Genomic DNA, 17,076 nt, shown 5'->3' on the forward strand with positions numbered 1-17,076 from the left:
TTTACTTTTAAATACCACAATAAACTGCCTCTTCTGTGAACTAGATTTGTTCACTGCTAGTTGGGGATATAACATGTCCAGAGGGAAAGAAGTATCTGTAGTACTAGGTATGAACTACCCACCCAGACACAGGTCCCAGAGGCTATGTAAGGAGACCTCACTGCAGATAAGTATGGGACAGGGCCAATGCAGGCAAAGCTGTCACTCGGACCAATGCTTTGGCCTCCATCAGCCTACTACGTTTTAGTATGGAGAGAGACTTGAATTAGTCACCTCCAAATGGAGCAGCTTCACCTTTGAATATAAGTGGATGACTTCCACCTTGGAATTTAATGACAGACATTCTTTATGTCTGCTCCTGTGTCCTCTCAGAAGTCCCTTGGACCTGCCATGGAATCCATGAGATCTCATATTGTTTCTACACCTCTCCCCATTTATGTTTGCTGCTCTTCTCTAGTAAATGAGGTTTGTGATGATAAACAAATTTTTTCAAAGACTTGCCTTTTGTCTCTATCCCTAAGTAATCTAGGGGCAAAATTTCGATTTCAAAGAAAATTACTGAGAGTCCTAATTAGAGTTATTGAAATTCAAACTCTACACAGCAATCTTTGTTGCTCCAATTATGAACAGTGTTCAAATAAGGTTACTTATCTGGGAAATTATTAAAACATTCATGTACCTGAAAGCCTCAAAAGTTCTTGAAAGGCAGATGTTAAGTAAGGGCTATTTCCATAACAATATCTTTCCCTCCTCATTGATACCTTGCTCCACATTTACTAGCAGAACAGTAACCTTCTTCTTTAATAATTTCAACAAGATATTCAGGAAAATATGTTGCTCATTCCCAACTAGTGATTGGAATTTCTCCCTGAATCCTATCTGAGTTTTCTGAATGTTGACTTCTAAACCAACTCTTTCACTCTCTTCTTTCACTTTCATCAAGAAGCTCTTTAGTTCTTCTTCACTTTCTGCCATAAGGGTGGTGTCATCTGCATATCTGAGGTTATTGATATTTCTCCCGGAAGTCTTGATTCCAGCTTGTGCTTCATCCAGCCCAACTTTTTGCATGATGTACTCTGCATATAAGTTAAATAAGCAGGGTGACAATATACAGCTTTGATGTACTCCTTTCCCGATTTGGAACCAGTCTGTTGTTTCATATCCAGTTCTAACTGTTGCTTCTTGACCTGCATACAGATTTCTCAGGAGGCAGGTCAGGTGGTCTGTTATTCCCATCTCTTTCAGAATTTTCCACAGTTTGTTGTGATCCACACAGTCAAAGGCATTGGCATAGTCAATAAAGCAGAAGTAGATGTTTTTCTGGAACTCTCTTGCTTTTTTGATGATCCCGTGGATGTTGGCAATTTGATCTCTGGCTCCTCCGCCTTTTCCCCAGCCACTGCTGAGTTTTCCAAATTTACTGGCATATTGAGTGTAGCACTTTCACAACATCATCTTTTAGGATTTGAAATAGCTCAGCTGGAATTCCATCACCTCCACTACCTTTGTTCGTAGTGATGCTTCAGAAGACCCACTTGACTTTGCATTCCAGGATGTCTGGGTCTAAGTGAGTGATCACACCATCATGGTTATCTGGGTCATGAAGATCATTTTTGTATAGTTCTTCTGTGTATCCTTGCCACCTCTTCTTAATATCTTCTGCTTCTGTTAGGTCCATACCATTTCTGTCCTTTATTGTGTTCATCTCTGCATGAAATGTTCCCTTGGTGTCTCTAATTTTCTTGAAGAGATCTCTGCTGCTACTGCTGCTAAGTCGCTTCAGTCGTGTCTGACTCTGTGTGACCCCATACACTACAGCCCACCAGGCTTCCCAATCCCTGGGATTCTCCAGGCAAGAACACTGGAGTGGGTTGCCATTTCCTTCTCCAATGAATGAAAGTGAAAAGTGAAAGTGAAGTCACTCAGTCGTGTCCGACTCTTAGCAATGCCATGGACTACAGCCTACCAGGCTCCTCCGTCCATGGGATTTTCCAGGCAAGAGTACTGGAATGGGGTGCCATTGCCTTCTCCATGAAGAGATCTCTAGTCTTTCTCATTCTATTGTTTTCCTCTATTTCTTTGCATTGATTGCTGAGGAAGTCTTTCTTATCTCTCTTTGCTCTTCTTTGGAACTCTGCATTCAAATGAGTATATCTTTCCTTTTTTCCTTTGCCTTTAACTTCTCTTCTCTTCTCAGCTCTTTGTAAGGCTTCCTCAGACAACCATTTTTCCTTTTTGCATTTTTTTTTTTTTTGCTTGGGGATGGTCTTGATCCCTGCCTTCTGTACAATGTCACGAACCTCCATCCATAGTTCTTCAGGCACTTTATCAGATCTAATCCCTTGAAAAACAAAGAATGTTGCTTTAAGTGAAAAGTGATAATTTCTATACTGTGTTCTCAGCTTACAAAAGAAATAAGCATTCGTTACAGAAGACATGGATAAAAAGGAAGCATGGAAGAAGGGGAAAAACACTGCATGCTGCTTATGCACAGTTATTTATAATTTGAGTTATTTTTTTCCCAGAGAATAGCTCTTATATTTATTTGACATAATTTTTGTTATAATATATGTATTCTACATTTTAACTTTTGGGTTAACAGTAAAGATTTGTTGACTGAAAAGAATTTTCTGTGTTTTTTTAGACTTTTGTAAACATTGTTTTGTTTTATTATTTTTTTAATATTTTAATTAATTTATTTTTAAATTGTAGAATAATTGCTTTCCAGTGTTGTGTTAGTTTCTGCCATGCAGCAATGTGAAACATCTGCATCCAATGTATTATGGAGCTATGGCATAGACTATTTACCTGTCCTCAAATTTGGACCTTTTGATTGTTGCAATTTTTTTTTACTATGATTCCAGGTGAACCCTATCTGACTATTAGACTAGGGGGAGTCAAACCAGATTAATGGGCCAGCTTGCAGAAATCTGTCTAAATACAACTAAACTTATTATAGCTTCTGTGGTACATGTCACACAAGCCCTGTGGTAAGCTTGAAATACATAAAGATCACAAAGAATGAATAAGACATGGTTGTCCTTACATTCCTGTAGGATAAACCCTGTGTAAGCTAAAAATAATAATGTAGGGAATCAGAATAACAAAGGAGACATGAAAGTTATGCATAAAGTAGCTCTTTGGGGAGTTAAGAAAGGCTTCAGGGAGAAGGTGATATTAGAGGGAGGACTTGAAGGCTTGAGGAAGTGGGCATTTGCTCATCAAGAAAGTGAGCTCCTACATACTGTGTAAAATGCTGCTGAGGACAGAAAGATGAATAGGAACTGGCGACTTACAACTGAGTAAGTCCCTGATGGCTCAGTGGTAAAGAATCCACCTGCCAGTGCAGGAGACATGAGTTTGAAGATTCCCTGGAGAAGGAAAGGGCAACTCACTCCAGTATTCTTGCCTGGGAATCCCATGGACAGAGGAGCCTGGCGGGCTACAGTCTGTGGGGTGAAAAAGTCAGGCAGGACTTAGTGATGAAACAAACAACAAAAAATGTTAAAACCTGTAGTGGTTCCTAATGCAGAAACATCACTGAGTTGAATATATTTTTTAATAAAGTCTTTATTGAATTTTTGAATATCATTTTTGTTGAATTTGTTAAAATATCGCTTCTATTGTTTCTTATGTTCTGGTTTTTTGGCCATGAGGCATGTGGGATCTTAGCTCCCTTACCTGGGATCCAATCTACACCTCTTACATTGGAAGGTATAGTCTTAACCACTGGACTGCCCAGGGAGCCCCACCCTAAGGATCAAAGTTTCATAACTGATAGCAGATGGAGGAGAGGAGATTCAAGAGAAGAAAGAGTACTCCCAATGGTTGGGATTGTCATGAGCAGAGCTGAGGAGGAAAGCCCTTGGAAGCTGTTTTTGGGCAAATAAGAAAAGTACTTTGGCTAGAGGTTGGATGAGGGCATTAGAAGAGGAAGAATAGCCACAGTTGTAGATGGATGAGGCCAGGTAGAGTTTGGGAGTGGTAATGAGAACCAAGAAATGCTTTTAAACAGGTGAGTGATGGATGAGAACAGAGTCAGTAGATAGGTGAGAGGTGATGATAATAAGGTAGTTCTTTTGGTAATCTTAGGTTTAAGGAAATAAATGGTAGTAAAGTAATAAACATGAGTAATGACAGTGACCCCAAAGAAAGAGGCAAATCTCAAGAACTATTTCAAAGAAACAGTCAATAGGAATTGGCAAATATGTAGATGTGGTGGGGGAAAAGAAGAAAATGTCAAAAATGACTTAAACTTTTTGAGCTTGTGTGGCTTGAGTGATACAATGGGACAGAGAGTGGATTTTGTGGATCAGATGAGTTCAGTTTGGGTGTGTTGAATTTGAAAGATGCATGTTCCATATAGTTAGTTGGGGAATTGAAATCTGGAACTTAGAGGCTCTTGTTAGTACCTTTTCAAAATGGTGCTATAATATCTAAATTATGGAATGTCAAAGCAGGATTAATAAGGAGCTGAGCAGTTTTAAAGAGTTTCAGGTGGGATCTTTATTTATTGGGCTTTTGAATTGCCATTTAAAAATCTGTGTATGTAAACAAGGAATTTGAGATTCTTTCCCAAGAGTAGGTGTGTTTCTAATTCATTGCATTAGAATTTATACAAACCTTTATAGTGATTTTACTTCATCAGTTTATCAAGGTTGCTGAATTTTAATGAATCAACCCTTAAAAACAACTGTTTTTAAAATCAGTCTGGGTACAAATGACATCATCTCAAACTGCAGTGTTCACTTGAATGAGGGAATCAAAACCATATGGGTTTAGTGGATTTTCAGATTACTGTCAAAGTGTTAAGCCCTTAGAGTTTCTAAGTTTAACAAACACTTTCTCTGAAAGATTATTTAAAATATTAAATAATTTACATCTTGGCCTACTTTTGTACCAAACTTAAGTGGCAGATGATCAGAGGGCAATTCCACAGCTATCAAAGCTGAGAAACATCAATTGGTGTTTATATCCAGGCGGCAAGGAACCATGATGATTCCTCCCTCCCCCTTTTTTGTTGCTCATCAGTCACATCAACTATTTAAAAATTTTCCCAGAAATCATCATTAAAATTTAGTGGTTAATCCAAAAGCTAATGCTTGCTTTCCAAAAAGAAAAAAGTTTCCAAAATGCTATTGCAATTTTAGGCATTAAAATTTTTTCCTTGCTTTTCTTTCAGATTATGGACATTTTGTTTCACTCCCATCACCTTGAATTAGTGTAGTAATGATGCAGTTTACATGAGATATTTTCAAAAGAACCACTGGATTATCTCTTTTAAGAAAATGATTACACCCGTTCTTTTAATTCTGTAAATTAAATATATAGGCTTTAATGATACAGATTTTTGAATCTTGTATTGAAAGTCATAATGGTGGATATCTACTTTTGTTTCATTGACTACACTAAAGCCTTTGACTGTGTGGATCACAACAAACTGGAACATTCTTAAAGAGGTGGGAATACCAGACCGCCTTACCTGCCTCCTGAGAAACCTGTATGCAGGTCAAGAAGCAACAGTTATAACTGGACAAGTAACAACAAACTGGTTCAAAATTGGGAAAGGAGTAGGTCAAGGCTGTATATTGTCACCTTGCTTATTTAACTTATATGCAGAGTACATCATATGAAATTCCAGGCTGGATGAATCACAAGCTGGAATAAAGATTGCTAGGAAAAATATCAGCAACCTCAGATATGCAGATGATACCACTCTAATGACAGAAGGTGCAGAGGAAATAAAGAGTTTCTTGAAGGTAAAAGAGCAGAGTGAAAAAGCTGGCTTGAAACTCAATATTCAAAAAACAAAGATCATGGCATCCAGTCCCAACACTTCATGGCAAATAGATGGGGGAACAGTGGCAGATTGTATTTTCCTGGGCTCCAAAATCACTGTGGACAGTAACTGCAGCCATGAAATTAAAGACGCTTGCTCCTTGGGAGGAAAGTTATGACAAATGTTGACAGGGTATTAAAAAGCAGAGATATCACTTTGTTGACAAAAGGTCCATCTAGTCAAAGCTATGGTTTTTCCAGTAGTCCTGTACAGATGCAAGAGTTCGACCATAAAGCAAGCTGTTGCTGAAGAATGGCTTTCAAGTTATGGTGCTGGAGAAGACTCTTGAGAGTCCCTTGAACAGCAAGGATCAAATGAGTTAATCCTGAAGGAAATCAACCTTGCATATTCATTGGAAGGATGCTAAAGCTCCAATATTCTGGCTATCTGATGAGAAGAGCTGACTCATTGGAAAAGACCCTGATACTGGGAAAGATTGAAGGCAAAAGGAGAAGGGGATGACAGAAGATGTGATGGTTAGATAGCATCACCTACTAAATGGACATGAATTTGAGCAAACTCTGGGAGATAGTGACAGACAGAGGAGCCTGGTATGCTGCAGTCCCTGGGGTTGCAAAGAGTCAGACACAACTTAGGAATTGAAGAACAACAAAATCAAAGAATAATTACAATGTTTTGGACTTCAATCTTGAATTGCCAAAGTTGTTTTTTCTAAGTAAAGACATTGATACAAACCATGTACTGTCTATCCCCCATATCTTGAAGCTGCTTCTATTTTTCTCCAGTGTTCAATTCTCTGCTTCTTTTTGGGCACACAGAAAGACTATTTTTTGGTCTCTCTTCTAGTTAGGAGAAACTATTTGATTGTGATCCAGCAATGAAATGTAAGCAGAACTGACTTGATTCAGTTCCAGATCAAGGCAATTAAGAACCAGAATGCTTCTTCTACTCTTTCTCCCATTTTCATGCCCATGGTTAAAGTAAAGAACTCCAAATTGGTGGATCCATACAATAAAAGAAAGCAGGATTCTTGAGTTACTGTTCAGACGAGATCTGCCTTAGAGCAACCTGAATCAATGGATTGTTATATGAGAGGGACAAGCTAACATTAATGCCCTAATGTATCTCTATTACATGAAAAGAGTAGTGCTTAAAAACCAAAAAAAAAAAAAAAAATGTAGAAAGGATATAATCTAATAATTTTGAGAAAATGAATATATTTTGCTTCAGCAGTGCTGATGCCAAAAGCATTGTTACTAGCCAGGCCCAGCTGTGACTGGTGTTAGGAGCCCCTGGCAGTAATTGAGAGCAATCACTGACATCAGACTAGGGGTTGAGTTCCGGTCTGCCACTTCCCAGGTGTGTGTCTTTGCCAAGATGCTTCATACTAACAAACCTCAGTTTCCTTATTTGTAAAATGGGGATAATAATAGTAAGTTGGGGTCAAAATTAAATGAGGCAATGAATGGCTCCTTGCAAGTGCTCACTCAGTAAGGGTTGGTTATTGTATGTAGCTTGGCTTCAGAGATGATCCCCATTTCATTATTTCTCATGTTTTCTTGGAGTTAGTGCCTTTACAAATTTAAATATTTTATAAACCAGGAAATTAAAATGTAAGCATTTTAACATCCACTGGAATAATTTTCCTGACATTTTGTTAGAAATCACTGAAAACAGGAAACTGGCTGTTATGAAGAGTTAAAGGAGGTGATGAGGCTGGCCTATTTGGAATAGATATTTTGGACAAAGAAGTTTAGGATTAATTAAAGAAAGAAAAACAAACAAGGACCACCCTTGCCACAGAATCATGTTCCCCTGCCTGGAATGTGCCCAAGAGCAAAGGGGAGGGCTGATAGAGGCAAACAGAGGGTTTCAGTATGTTCCAGGATATTCTGCACAAGGTCACCATTGAGTGGAACTCCATATAACATCATCAGTTCAGTTCAGTCACTCAGTCGTGTCTGACTCTTTGTACCCCATGGACTGCAGCATGCCAGGCTTCCCTGTCCATCACCAATTCCCAGAGTTTACTCAAACTCATGTCCATGCAGTTGGTGATGCCGTCCAACTATCTCATCCTCTGTCATCCTTTTCTCCTCCTGCCTTCAATCTTTCCCGGCATCAGGGTCTTTTCAAATAAGTCAGTTCTTCCCATTAGGTGGCCAAAGTATTGGAGTTTCAGTTTAAGCATCAGTCCTTCCAATGAGTATTCAGGACTGATTTCCTTTAGGATGGACTGGTTGGATCTCTTTGCTGTCCAAGGGGCTTTCAAGAGTCTTCTCCAATACCACAGTTAAAAAGCATCAATTCTTCGGTGCTCAGTTTTCTTTGGATGTCCAAATCTCACATCCATTCATGACTACTGGAAAAAACCATAGCTTTGACTAGTTGGACCTTTGTTGGCAAAGTAATGTCTCTGCTTTTTAATATGCTGTCTGCTGCTGCTGCTGCTGCTAAGTCGCTTCAGTCATGTCCGACTCTGTGACCCCATAGACGGCAGCCCACCAGGCTCCCCCGTCCCTGGGATTCTCCAGGCAAGAACACTGGAGTAGGCTGCCATTGCCTTATAATATCATGTATGAAATGAGTTGCCAGTCCAGGTTCGATGCACGATACTGGATGCTTGGGGCTGGTGCACTGGGATGACCCAGAGGGATGGTATGGGGAGCGGGGAGGGAGGAGGGTTCAGGATGGGGAGCACATGTATACCTGTGGCGGATTCATTTTGATGTTTGGCAAAACTAATACAATATTGTAAAGTTTAAAAATAAAATAAAATTAAGATAATGAAAAAAAAAAGTGAAAGTGAAGTCACTCAGTCGTGTCTGACTCTTCGTGACCCCATGGACTGCAGCCCACCAGGCTCCTCCATCCATGGGATTTTCCAGGCAAGAGTACTGGAGTGAGGTGCCATTGCCTTCTCCTAATATGCTGTCTAGGTTGGTCATAAATTTTCTTCCAAGGAGCAAGCATCTCTTAATTTCATGGCTCCAGTCACAATCTGCAGTGATTTTGGATGCCCCCAAAATAAAGTCTGTCACTGTTTCCATTGTTTCCCCATCTATTTTGCCATGAAGTGATGGGACTGGATGCCATGATCTTAGTTTTCTGAATATTGAGTTTTAAGCCAACTTCATGTAACCATATTAATAAGAGGATAAATTAAAATTCATGATCAGTAGGTAAGTAGAATTTTCTCCTTTTGCGAAATGTTATAAGCTAGTCTGGGTGAGAAAACCTGCCTTATTTTTGTTTCTGGAACCAGTTTAATTAGATTGTAAAGTAAAAAATACTGCTGCTCTTCATGTTACAATCTTTATTCCTTTTGTCTTTAGCATCTTCCTAATAGACTTCGTCATTAACAAATATTGGATTCCCTGGCTCAATCAGACTGAGCAATTCAGCCTTACTCCCAATAACATTCAGTCGCTCAGAGATTTTTAAACTCACAATAAGTTTAAAAATCACTTTATTCATTCATCCAATCATTTTATTGTCTGTGACAGCAACTTAATATAAAAATGTGGAATCATAATGATGAATTCATTTTTCTGATATTTTATGGTTAATATTCTGTTGTTTTGATATTTTTGTTTTAAAGAAATTCCTTTTCAGGGAAGCACGTCTCAAATTATACACAGTTTGAAAAATAATCTAAGAAATTTATAAATTGTTGTTTTAATTTAGCTACATTATTGAACTACATTGCTTGATTTCTTTAGATCTTGGAGATTTATTGTCATTGAAGTCCAGATCATGTTGTATGTAGTGAAATTGTGTGCATGTGTGTGGGTTTGTATTATGTCTAACTATACAAATAGCATTGTGTATATTTATTAAAAATTTGTACATTATATTTATAAATTATTAACAAGTAATAAGAAAAGAAAAGATATACCCATTTGAATGCAGAGTTCCAAAGAATATCAAGGAGAGAGATAAGAAAGCCTTTCTCAGTGATCAATGCAAAGAAATAGAGGAAAACAATAGAATGGGAAAGACTAGATATCTCTTCAAGAAAATTAGAGATACAAGGAATATTTCATGCAAAGATGGGCACAATAAAGGACAGAAATGGTATGGACCTAACAGAAGCAGAAGATATTAAGAAGAGGTGGCAAGGATACACAGAAGACCTATACAAAAAAGATCTTCATAACCCAGATAACCACAATAGTGTGATCACTCACCTAGAGCCAGACATCCTGGAATGTGATGTCAAGTGGGCATTAGAAAGTATCACTACAAACAAAGCTAGTGGAGGTGATGGAATTCCAGATGAGCTATTTCAAATCCTAGAAGATGATGCTGTGAAAGTGCTACTCTCAATATGCCAGCAAATTTGGAAAACTCAGCAGTGGCCACAGGACTGGAAAAAGGTCAGTCTTCATTCCAATCCCAAAGAAAGGCAACGCCAAAGAATGTTCAAACTACTGCACAATTGCATTCATCTCACATGCTAGTAAAGTAATGCTCAAAATTCTCCAAGCTAGGGTTCAACAGTATGTGAACCATGAACTTCCAGATGTTCAAGCTGGTTTTAAAAAAGGCAGAGGAACCAGAGATCAAATTGCCATCATCTGTTGGATCATCAAAAAGCAAGAGTATTCCAGAAAAACATCTACATCTGCTTTATTGACTGTGCCAAAGCCTTTGACTATGTGGATCACAAACTGTGGAAAATTCTGAAAATAATGGGAATATCAGACCACCTGACCTGCCTCCTGAGAAATCTGTATGCAGGTCAAGAAGCGACAGTTAGAACTGGATATGAAACAACAGACTGGTTCCAAATCGGGAGAGGAGTACATCAAGGCTGTATATTGTCACCCTGTTTATTTAACTTATATGCAGAGTACATCATGCAAAAGCCTGGGCTGGATGAAGCACAAGCTGGAATTAAGATTGCTGGGAGAAATATCAATAACCTCAGATATGCAGATGACACCACCCTTATGGCAGAAAGTGAAGAGGAACTCAAAAGCCTCTTGATGAAAGTGAAAGAGGAGAGTGAAAAAGTTGGCTTAAAGCTCAACATTTAGAAAACTAAGATCATGGCATCTGGTCCCATCACTTCATGGCAAATAGATGGGGAAACAATGGAAACAGTTATAGACTTTATTTTTTGAGCTCCAAAATCACTGCAGATGGTGACTATACCATGAAATAAAAAGATGCTTGCTCCTTGGGAGAAAAGTTATGACCAACCTAGATAGCATATTAAAAAACAGAGACATTACTTTGCCACAAAGGTCCAACTAGTCAAAGCTAAGGTTTTTCCAGGAGTCATGTATGGTTGTGAGAGGTGGACTATAAAGAAAGCCGAGCACTGAAGAATTGATGCTTTTGAACTGTAGTGTTGGAGAAGACTCTTGAGAATCCCTTGGACAACAAAGATATTCAACCTGTCCATCCTAAAGGAAATCAGTCCTGAATATTCATTGGAAGGACTGATGCTGAAGCTGAAACTCCAATACTTTGGCCGCCTGATGCAAAGAACTAACTCATTTGAAAAGACCCTGATGCTGGGAAAGATTGAAGGCAGAAGAAGAAGGGGAAGACATAGGGTGAGATGGTTAGATGGCATCACCAACTCCATGGACATGAGTTTGAGTAAATTCTGGGAGTTGGTGATGGACAGGGAAGCCTGGAGTGGTGTAGTCCATGGGGTTGTAAAGAGATGGACATGACTGAGCGACTGAACTGAGCTGAACTGAATAAATAATTAAAATAATATAGTGTATTAATAATAACATAAATAATTTAAAATATTTATGCATGCATTATATGTATATTTATTAATAAAAATTGGGGAGATGGATTACTATTATCTTCCTAATATGATCACTAATAGTATTGGTAATATGTTAGTATTAGTCACAGTTATTAGTTACAGAGAACAGGCTATAGCCTGAACTGACAGGAACAACTCCCCAAATCACACACAGACCTAGGCTTCCAAGGGAGCTTCCACATTTGCCATAGTCAGGAAGCAACAACATCTCCAGTCCCCTAGCTGCAAGGGAGTCCAGTCAGTAAATTTGCTCACAGTCACTTGCAGTAAAGGAAGGTACACTGAGAAGCATTGGGATGGAAGTTGAGTCAACTGACCATAGTATCAGCCCTCCTGGCAATGCATGAAATATGATAGCTACTTTACAGAGGTAACTAGAGGTCACACTTTATATGTGTGTCTTAAACAAGGAGATTGTCAGAGAGTGATCAAAGGGAAAACCCAAGCAGTAGCAGAGAGTCGTGTCTTCTTCTAGGAGATAAATCTATCATAGTGGTCAGTGTACTGTGGTCCTAATCCTGCCCATCACCTGTTTTAGCAAATAAAGTTTTATTGGAACACAGCCATCTCATTCATGTATGTGTTGTCTATGGCTACTTTCACACTTAATGACAGAACAGTGCTACAGAAACCTCAAGTATTTACTATTTGGACCTTTATAGGAAAATTTGCCAACCCCTGGTCTGATACAATCACATAGGTTTGGAAAAACCATTGGAATTAATACTTTGATTAGTGATTTTGAAAAATAATTGTTGACGAATTTTTATTTTTTAGTGTGCAGTGCACTGCTGAGCTCAGTATAACAAGACAGACACGTACACACAGACACACAAACACAACCAAAATGAAACAAGAAACGCATATTCCCATAACTATTGAGCATCAAGCTGAGAAGTTTGAGAAGTTATATTTATATTTTTATACAGGAATTCCCCATATTTGATTTTATGGATAATTGGAAGGATCTTTTTAGCAGATCTGTATGATTTTCCCAGGCAGATGTCTTCCATTTGTTCTATGAATTATGTGGCAAGTTAATAGTGATTCTGACAGCCTTTCTCACAATAAGATGTCAGAAATAACAAAGTGCATTGGGTGACTGTTATATGTGGATAAACAAAGGACAAGTTCATTGTCTCCTGTTGACTTAACATGACTTGTGTGATCACCTCATCTTTTATTGCTTTCTTGAACAGTAAGAATCTAAACAATTTTTAGCCACAGTGCTAACCTCCATCTGCTTTTACCAAATTATTACAAGCTATGTTCCTTCTTTGCACTTTTGGAACAAGTAAGAAGTATAACTGATACCTTTAGGTGTGTGTGGACTTGGAACGTGCATCCTATAATTTTTCACAAATTCCTTCAATTTTATGAGGCTGCATTTAACTCCTATTGAAAGCATTCTTACCATGGTCAGATGTTTACTGACTGGGAAGGACTATGCAACACACAGATAAAACAGTAAGCAAAATTCCTGAGTATCTACAGCTTGTAAGACCCTTGTTTCTCACTCACAAGCCAGGATGCTTATTTCTCTCCTTAGGAGGACACTGGCAAATTTGGGAGTATACTCAATTCACAAATGTCTGGAGACTGTGCTACAAGCATGGAGTATTGGTTGCCTGTGGGTAGAAACAATTGGTGTTTTCTGTTTGGCCTACATCCTATGTCACATATTTAAAACAGCTTCTCAGTTTCTGAAGGACTGGAGCTTATTTCTTTTGCTGGCTGCTGCTGCTAAGTCGCTTCAGTCATGTCCGACTCTGTGCGACCCCATAGACGGCAGCCCAGCAGGCTCCCGTCCCTGGGATTCTCCAGGCAAGAACACGGGAGTGGGTTGCCATTTCCTTCTCCAATGCATTAAAGTGAAAAGTGAAAGTGAAGTCGCTCAGTTGTGTCCAACTGTTCGCGACCCCATGGACTGCAGCCCACCAGGCTCCTCCATCCATGGGGTTTTCTAAGCAAGAGTACTGGAGGGGGGTGCCATCGTCTTCTCCGTTTGCTGGCAGTGCTATCTTATGAGTTGTCTTTCTGTTATTGGGTTGGCCAAAAAGTTCATTTGGGTTTTTTACTGTAAGATCTTACCAGAAAACCTGAATGAACTTTTTGGCCAGCTTAACCCAATACTAATCCTTGTTAAATTCCTTTTGTATTCCAGTTTGATTCTTAAAGGGCCTCTCTGCCTACTGACTCATCCACTCTCCCCCAAAATGCAGGTCTTCACTGTGGTTGTTCTAAATGGAGAACATGGGCAGCAAAGCAATGGACTGTCCCCCACCTCTTCACGCTGCAGGGGTTTCAGCCTTCTCTCAGGTGGTGACTTTGGCTTTTGTTTTCAGTGCTTGCAACTCTAACTTCTGTCTTCCAGGTGTCACATTATCTGCGATACTCTAGCAAAGAACTATCTTATATATTTACTTCATATCATTTTCATCCTTTTGTCTGTCTGCCTGTTCTTGTTTCCAGAATGCTACATCTAGGTAGATACCATCTGATGCTGTGCTTAGCATTTTTTGGAGTTTTTCTCTGCCCACTTTGGGAGAGTGATATTAACTTCTCTTATCTACACAAGTGGTATTTTAAGAGAAGGGCTTGTATTTAAAGTATGAATTTAAACTTGAGGGGGAGATTTGGGGGTATGTTGGGATAGTGGTGAAAGGCATTCTGTGCTCAAATGAGCTTGAGTTTTCCAGTGAATGTGACTTTAGGAGCTGTTTCCATAATTGTGTTAAACCATGTAGTTGTGGGGTTAATATGGGAAAAGCTTTTGAGAGAGAGTTTAAAAGAAAGTTCAAAAATGAAAGATAAATTGGTCGAGGTGTGTTTGAGATCAAAGAAGCATTCAGGGTGTGGAGAAACTAATTTTCCTCAGAAAGCATGGATGAAGAATGAGATGCGGCTGATGACAAGGGTATCCAGGAGGTGCGGTGTGGCTCAGTGTAGAAAGCAAGGTCTTTGGAATCTAAAAGGTGAATTTTGGTTCCACTCCAATTATTTGTATGATTTTGGTCAAGTTACTTCAAAACTTCCATTTCCCTATTCATCAAAGAGGGAACACAGGAATATCTGTCTGGTAGCCATTTTGTCCCTTTCATGGGTCACAGCCTTGTCATAGCAAAGGGGCTTGTGTAACTCAATGAAGCTATGAACAATGTTGTTCAGGGCCACCCAAGACAGATGGGTCATAGTGAAGAGTTCTGACAAAATATGATCCACTGGAGGTGTGTGTGTGTGTTAGCCACTCAGTCATGTCTGACTGTTTGCAATCCCATGGACTGTAGTCTGCCAGGCTCTTCTGTCTGTACAGTTCTCCTGGCAGGAACACTGGAGTGGGTTGCCATTTCAGAAATGGCAATGCATTCCAGTATTCTTGCTGTGAGAATCCTATGAACAGTATGAAAAGGCAAAAAGATACGACATTGGAAGATAAGCCCCCAAGATAAACGATGTCCAATTTGCTACTGGGGAAGAGGAGAGGGAAATTACTAATAGCTCCAGAAAGAATGAGGCTGCTGGGCCAAAGCAGAAATGAAGCAGCTGGTGGTGAAAGTAAAGTCTGATGCTGTAAAGAACAATATTGCCTAGGAGCCTGGAATGTCAGGTTCATGAATCAAGGTAAATTGTTGTTCAACCACTAAGTCATGTCTGACTCTTTGTAACCCCATGAAGTGCAGCACGCCAGGCTTCCCTGTCTTTCATCATCTCCTGGATTTTGCTCAAACTCACCTTCATGGAGTCATGATGTCATCTCATCGATCTCATCCCTGTTGCACCCTTCTCCTCCTGCCCTCAGTCTTTCCAATGAGTTAGCTTTGCACATCAGGTGACCAAAGTTTTGGAGTCTAAGCTTCAGCATCAGTCCTTCCAATGAATATTCAGGATTGATTTCCTTTAAGATTGACAGGTTTTATCTCCTTGCTATCCAAGGGACTCTCAAGAGTCTTCTCCAGCACCACAATTCAAAAACATCAATTCTTCAGTGCTCAGTCTTCTTTATGGTCCAGTTCTCACATCCATACATGACTACTGGAAAAACTATGGCTTTGACTATATGGACCTTTGTTGGAAAAGTGATATCTTTTCTTTTTAATACCCTGTCTAGATTTGTTATAGCTTTCCTTCAAAGGAGCAAGCATCTTTTCATTTTGTGGCTGCAGTCACCATCTGTAGTGATTTTGGAGCGCAAGAAAATAAAATCTGTCACTATTTCCACTTTTTCCCCTTCTATTTGCCATGAAGTGATGGGACTGGATGTCATGATCTTCATTTTTTGAATGTTGAATTTTTAAGCCAGCTTTTTCACTTTCCTCTTTCACCCTTGTCAAGAGGCTCTTTATTTCCTCTTTACTTTCTGCCATTAGAGTGGTATCATCTGCATATTTGAGGTTGTTGGTATTTCTCCAGGCAATCTTAAATCCAGATTGTGATTCATCCAGCCTGACATTACTCATGATATACTGTGCATAGAAGTTAAATAAGCAAGATGACAATATACAGCTTTGATGTACTCCTTTCCCAATTTTGAACCAGTCTGTTGTTCCATGTCCAGTTCTGTTGCTTCTTGACCCATATACAGGGTTTTCAGGAGACAGGTGAGGTAGTTTAGTATTCCCATCTCTTGAAGAATTTTCCACAGTTTGTTGTGATCCACACAGTCAAAGGCTTTAGTGTAGTCAATGAAGCAGAAGTAGATGTTTTTCTGGAATTCCTTTGCTTTTTCTATTATCCAATGATGTTGGCAATTTGATTTCTGGTTTCTTTTTCCAAATCCTGTTTATACATCTGGATGTTCTCAGTTCATATACTATAGAAGTCTAACTTGAAAGATTTTGAGCATTACCTTGCCAGCATGTTTGAACATTCTTTATCATTGCCTTTCTTTGGGATTGGAATGAAGACTGATCTTTTCCAGTCCTGTAGCCACTGTTGAGTTTTCTAAATTTGCTGGCATGTTGAATGCAGCACTTTAACAGTGTTATCTTTTAGGATTTGAAATAGCTCATCTGGAATTCCATCACATCCACTAGCTTTTTTCATAGTAATCCTTCTTAAGATCCATTTGGCTTCACGATGTCTGGCTCTAGGTGAGTGACCATAACATCATAGTTATCTGGGTCATTATGATCTTTTTATATAGTTCTTCTGTGTATTCTTGCCACCTCTTCTTAATCTTTTCTTCTTCTATTAGGTCTTTGCCATTTCTGTTCTTTATTGTGCCCATCTTTGCATGGAATATTTCCTTAGTATGTTCAATTTTCTTGAGAAAATCTCTAGTCTTTCCCATTCTGTTGTTTTCCTCTATTCCTTTGCATTGTTCACTTAAGAAGGCTTTCTTATTTCTCCTTGTTATTCTTTGGAGATCTACATTCAGTTGGGTATATCTTTTCCTTTCTCCTTTGCCTTTTGCTTATTTTCTTTTCTCAGCTATTTGTAAGGCCTCCTGAGACAAACACTTTCCCTTCTTGCAATTCTTTTA

The sequence above is a fragment of the Bos indicus x Bos taurus genome, chromosome 8 (genome assembly GCF_003369695.1).
Source record: "Bos indicus x Bos taurus breed Angus x Brahman F1 hybrid chromosome 8, Bos_hybrid_MaternalHap_v2.0, whole genome shotgun sequence".
Taxonomy (NCBI): domain Eukaryota; kingdom Metazoa; phylum Chordata; class Mammalia; order Artiodactyla; family Bovidae; genus Bos; species Bos indicus x Bos taurus.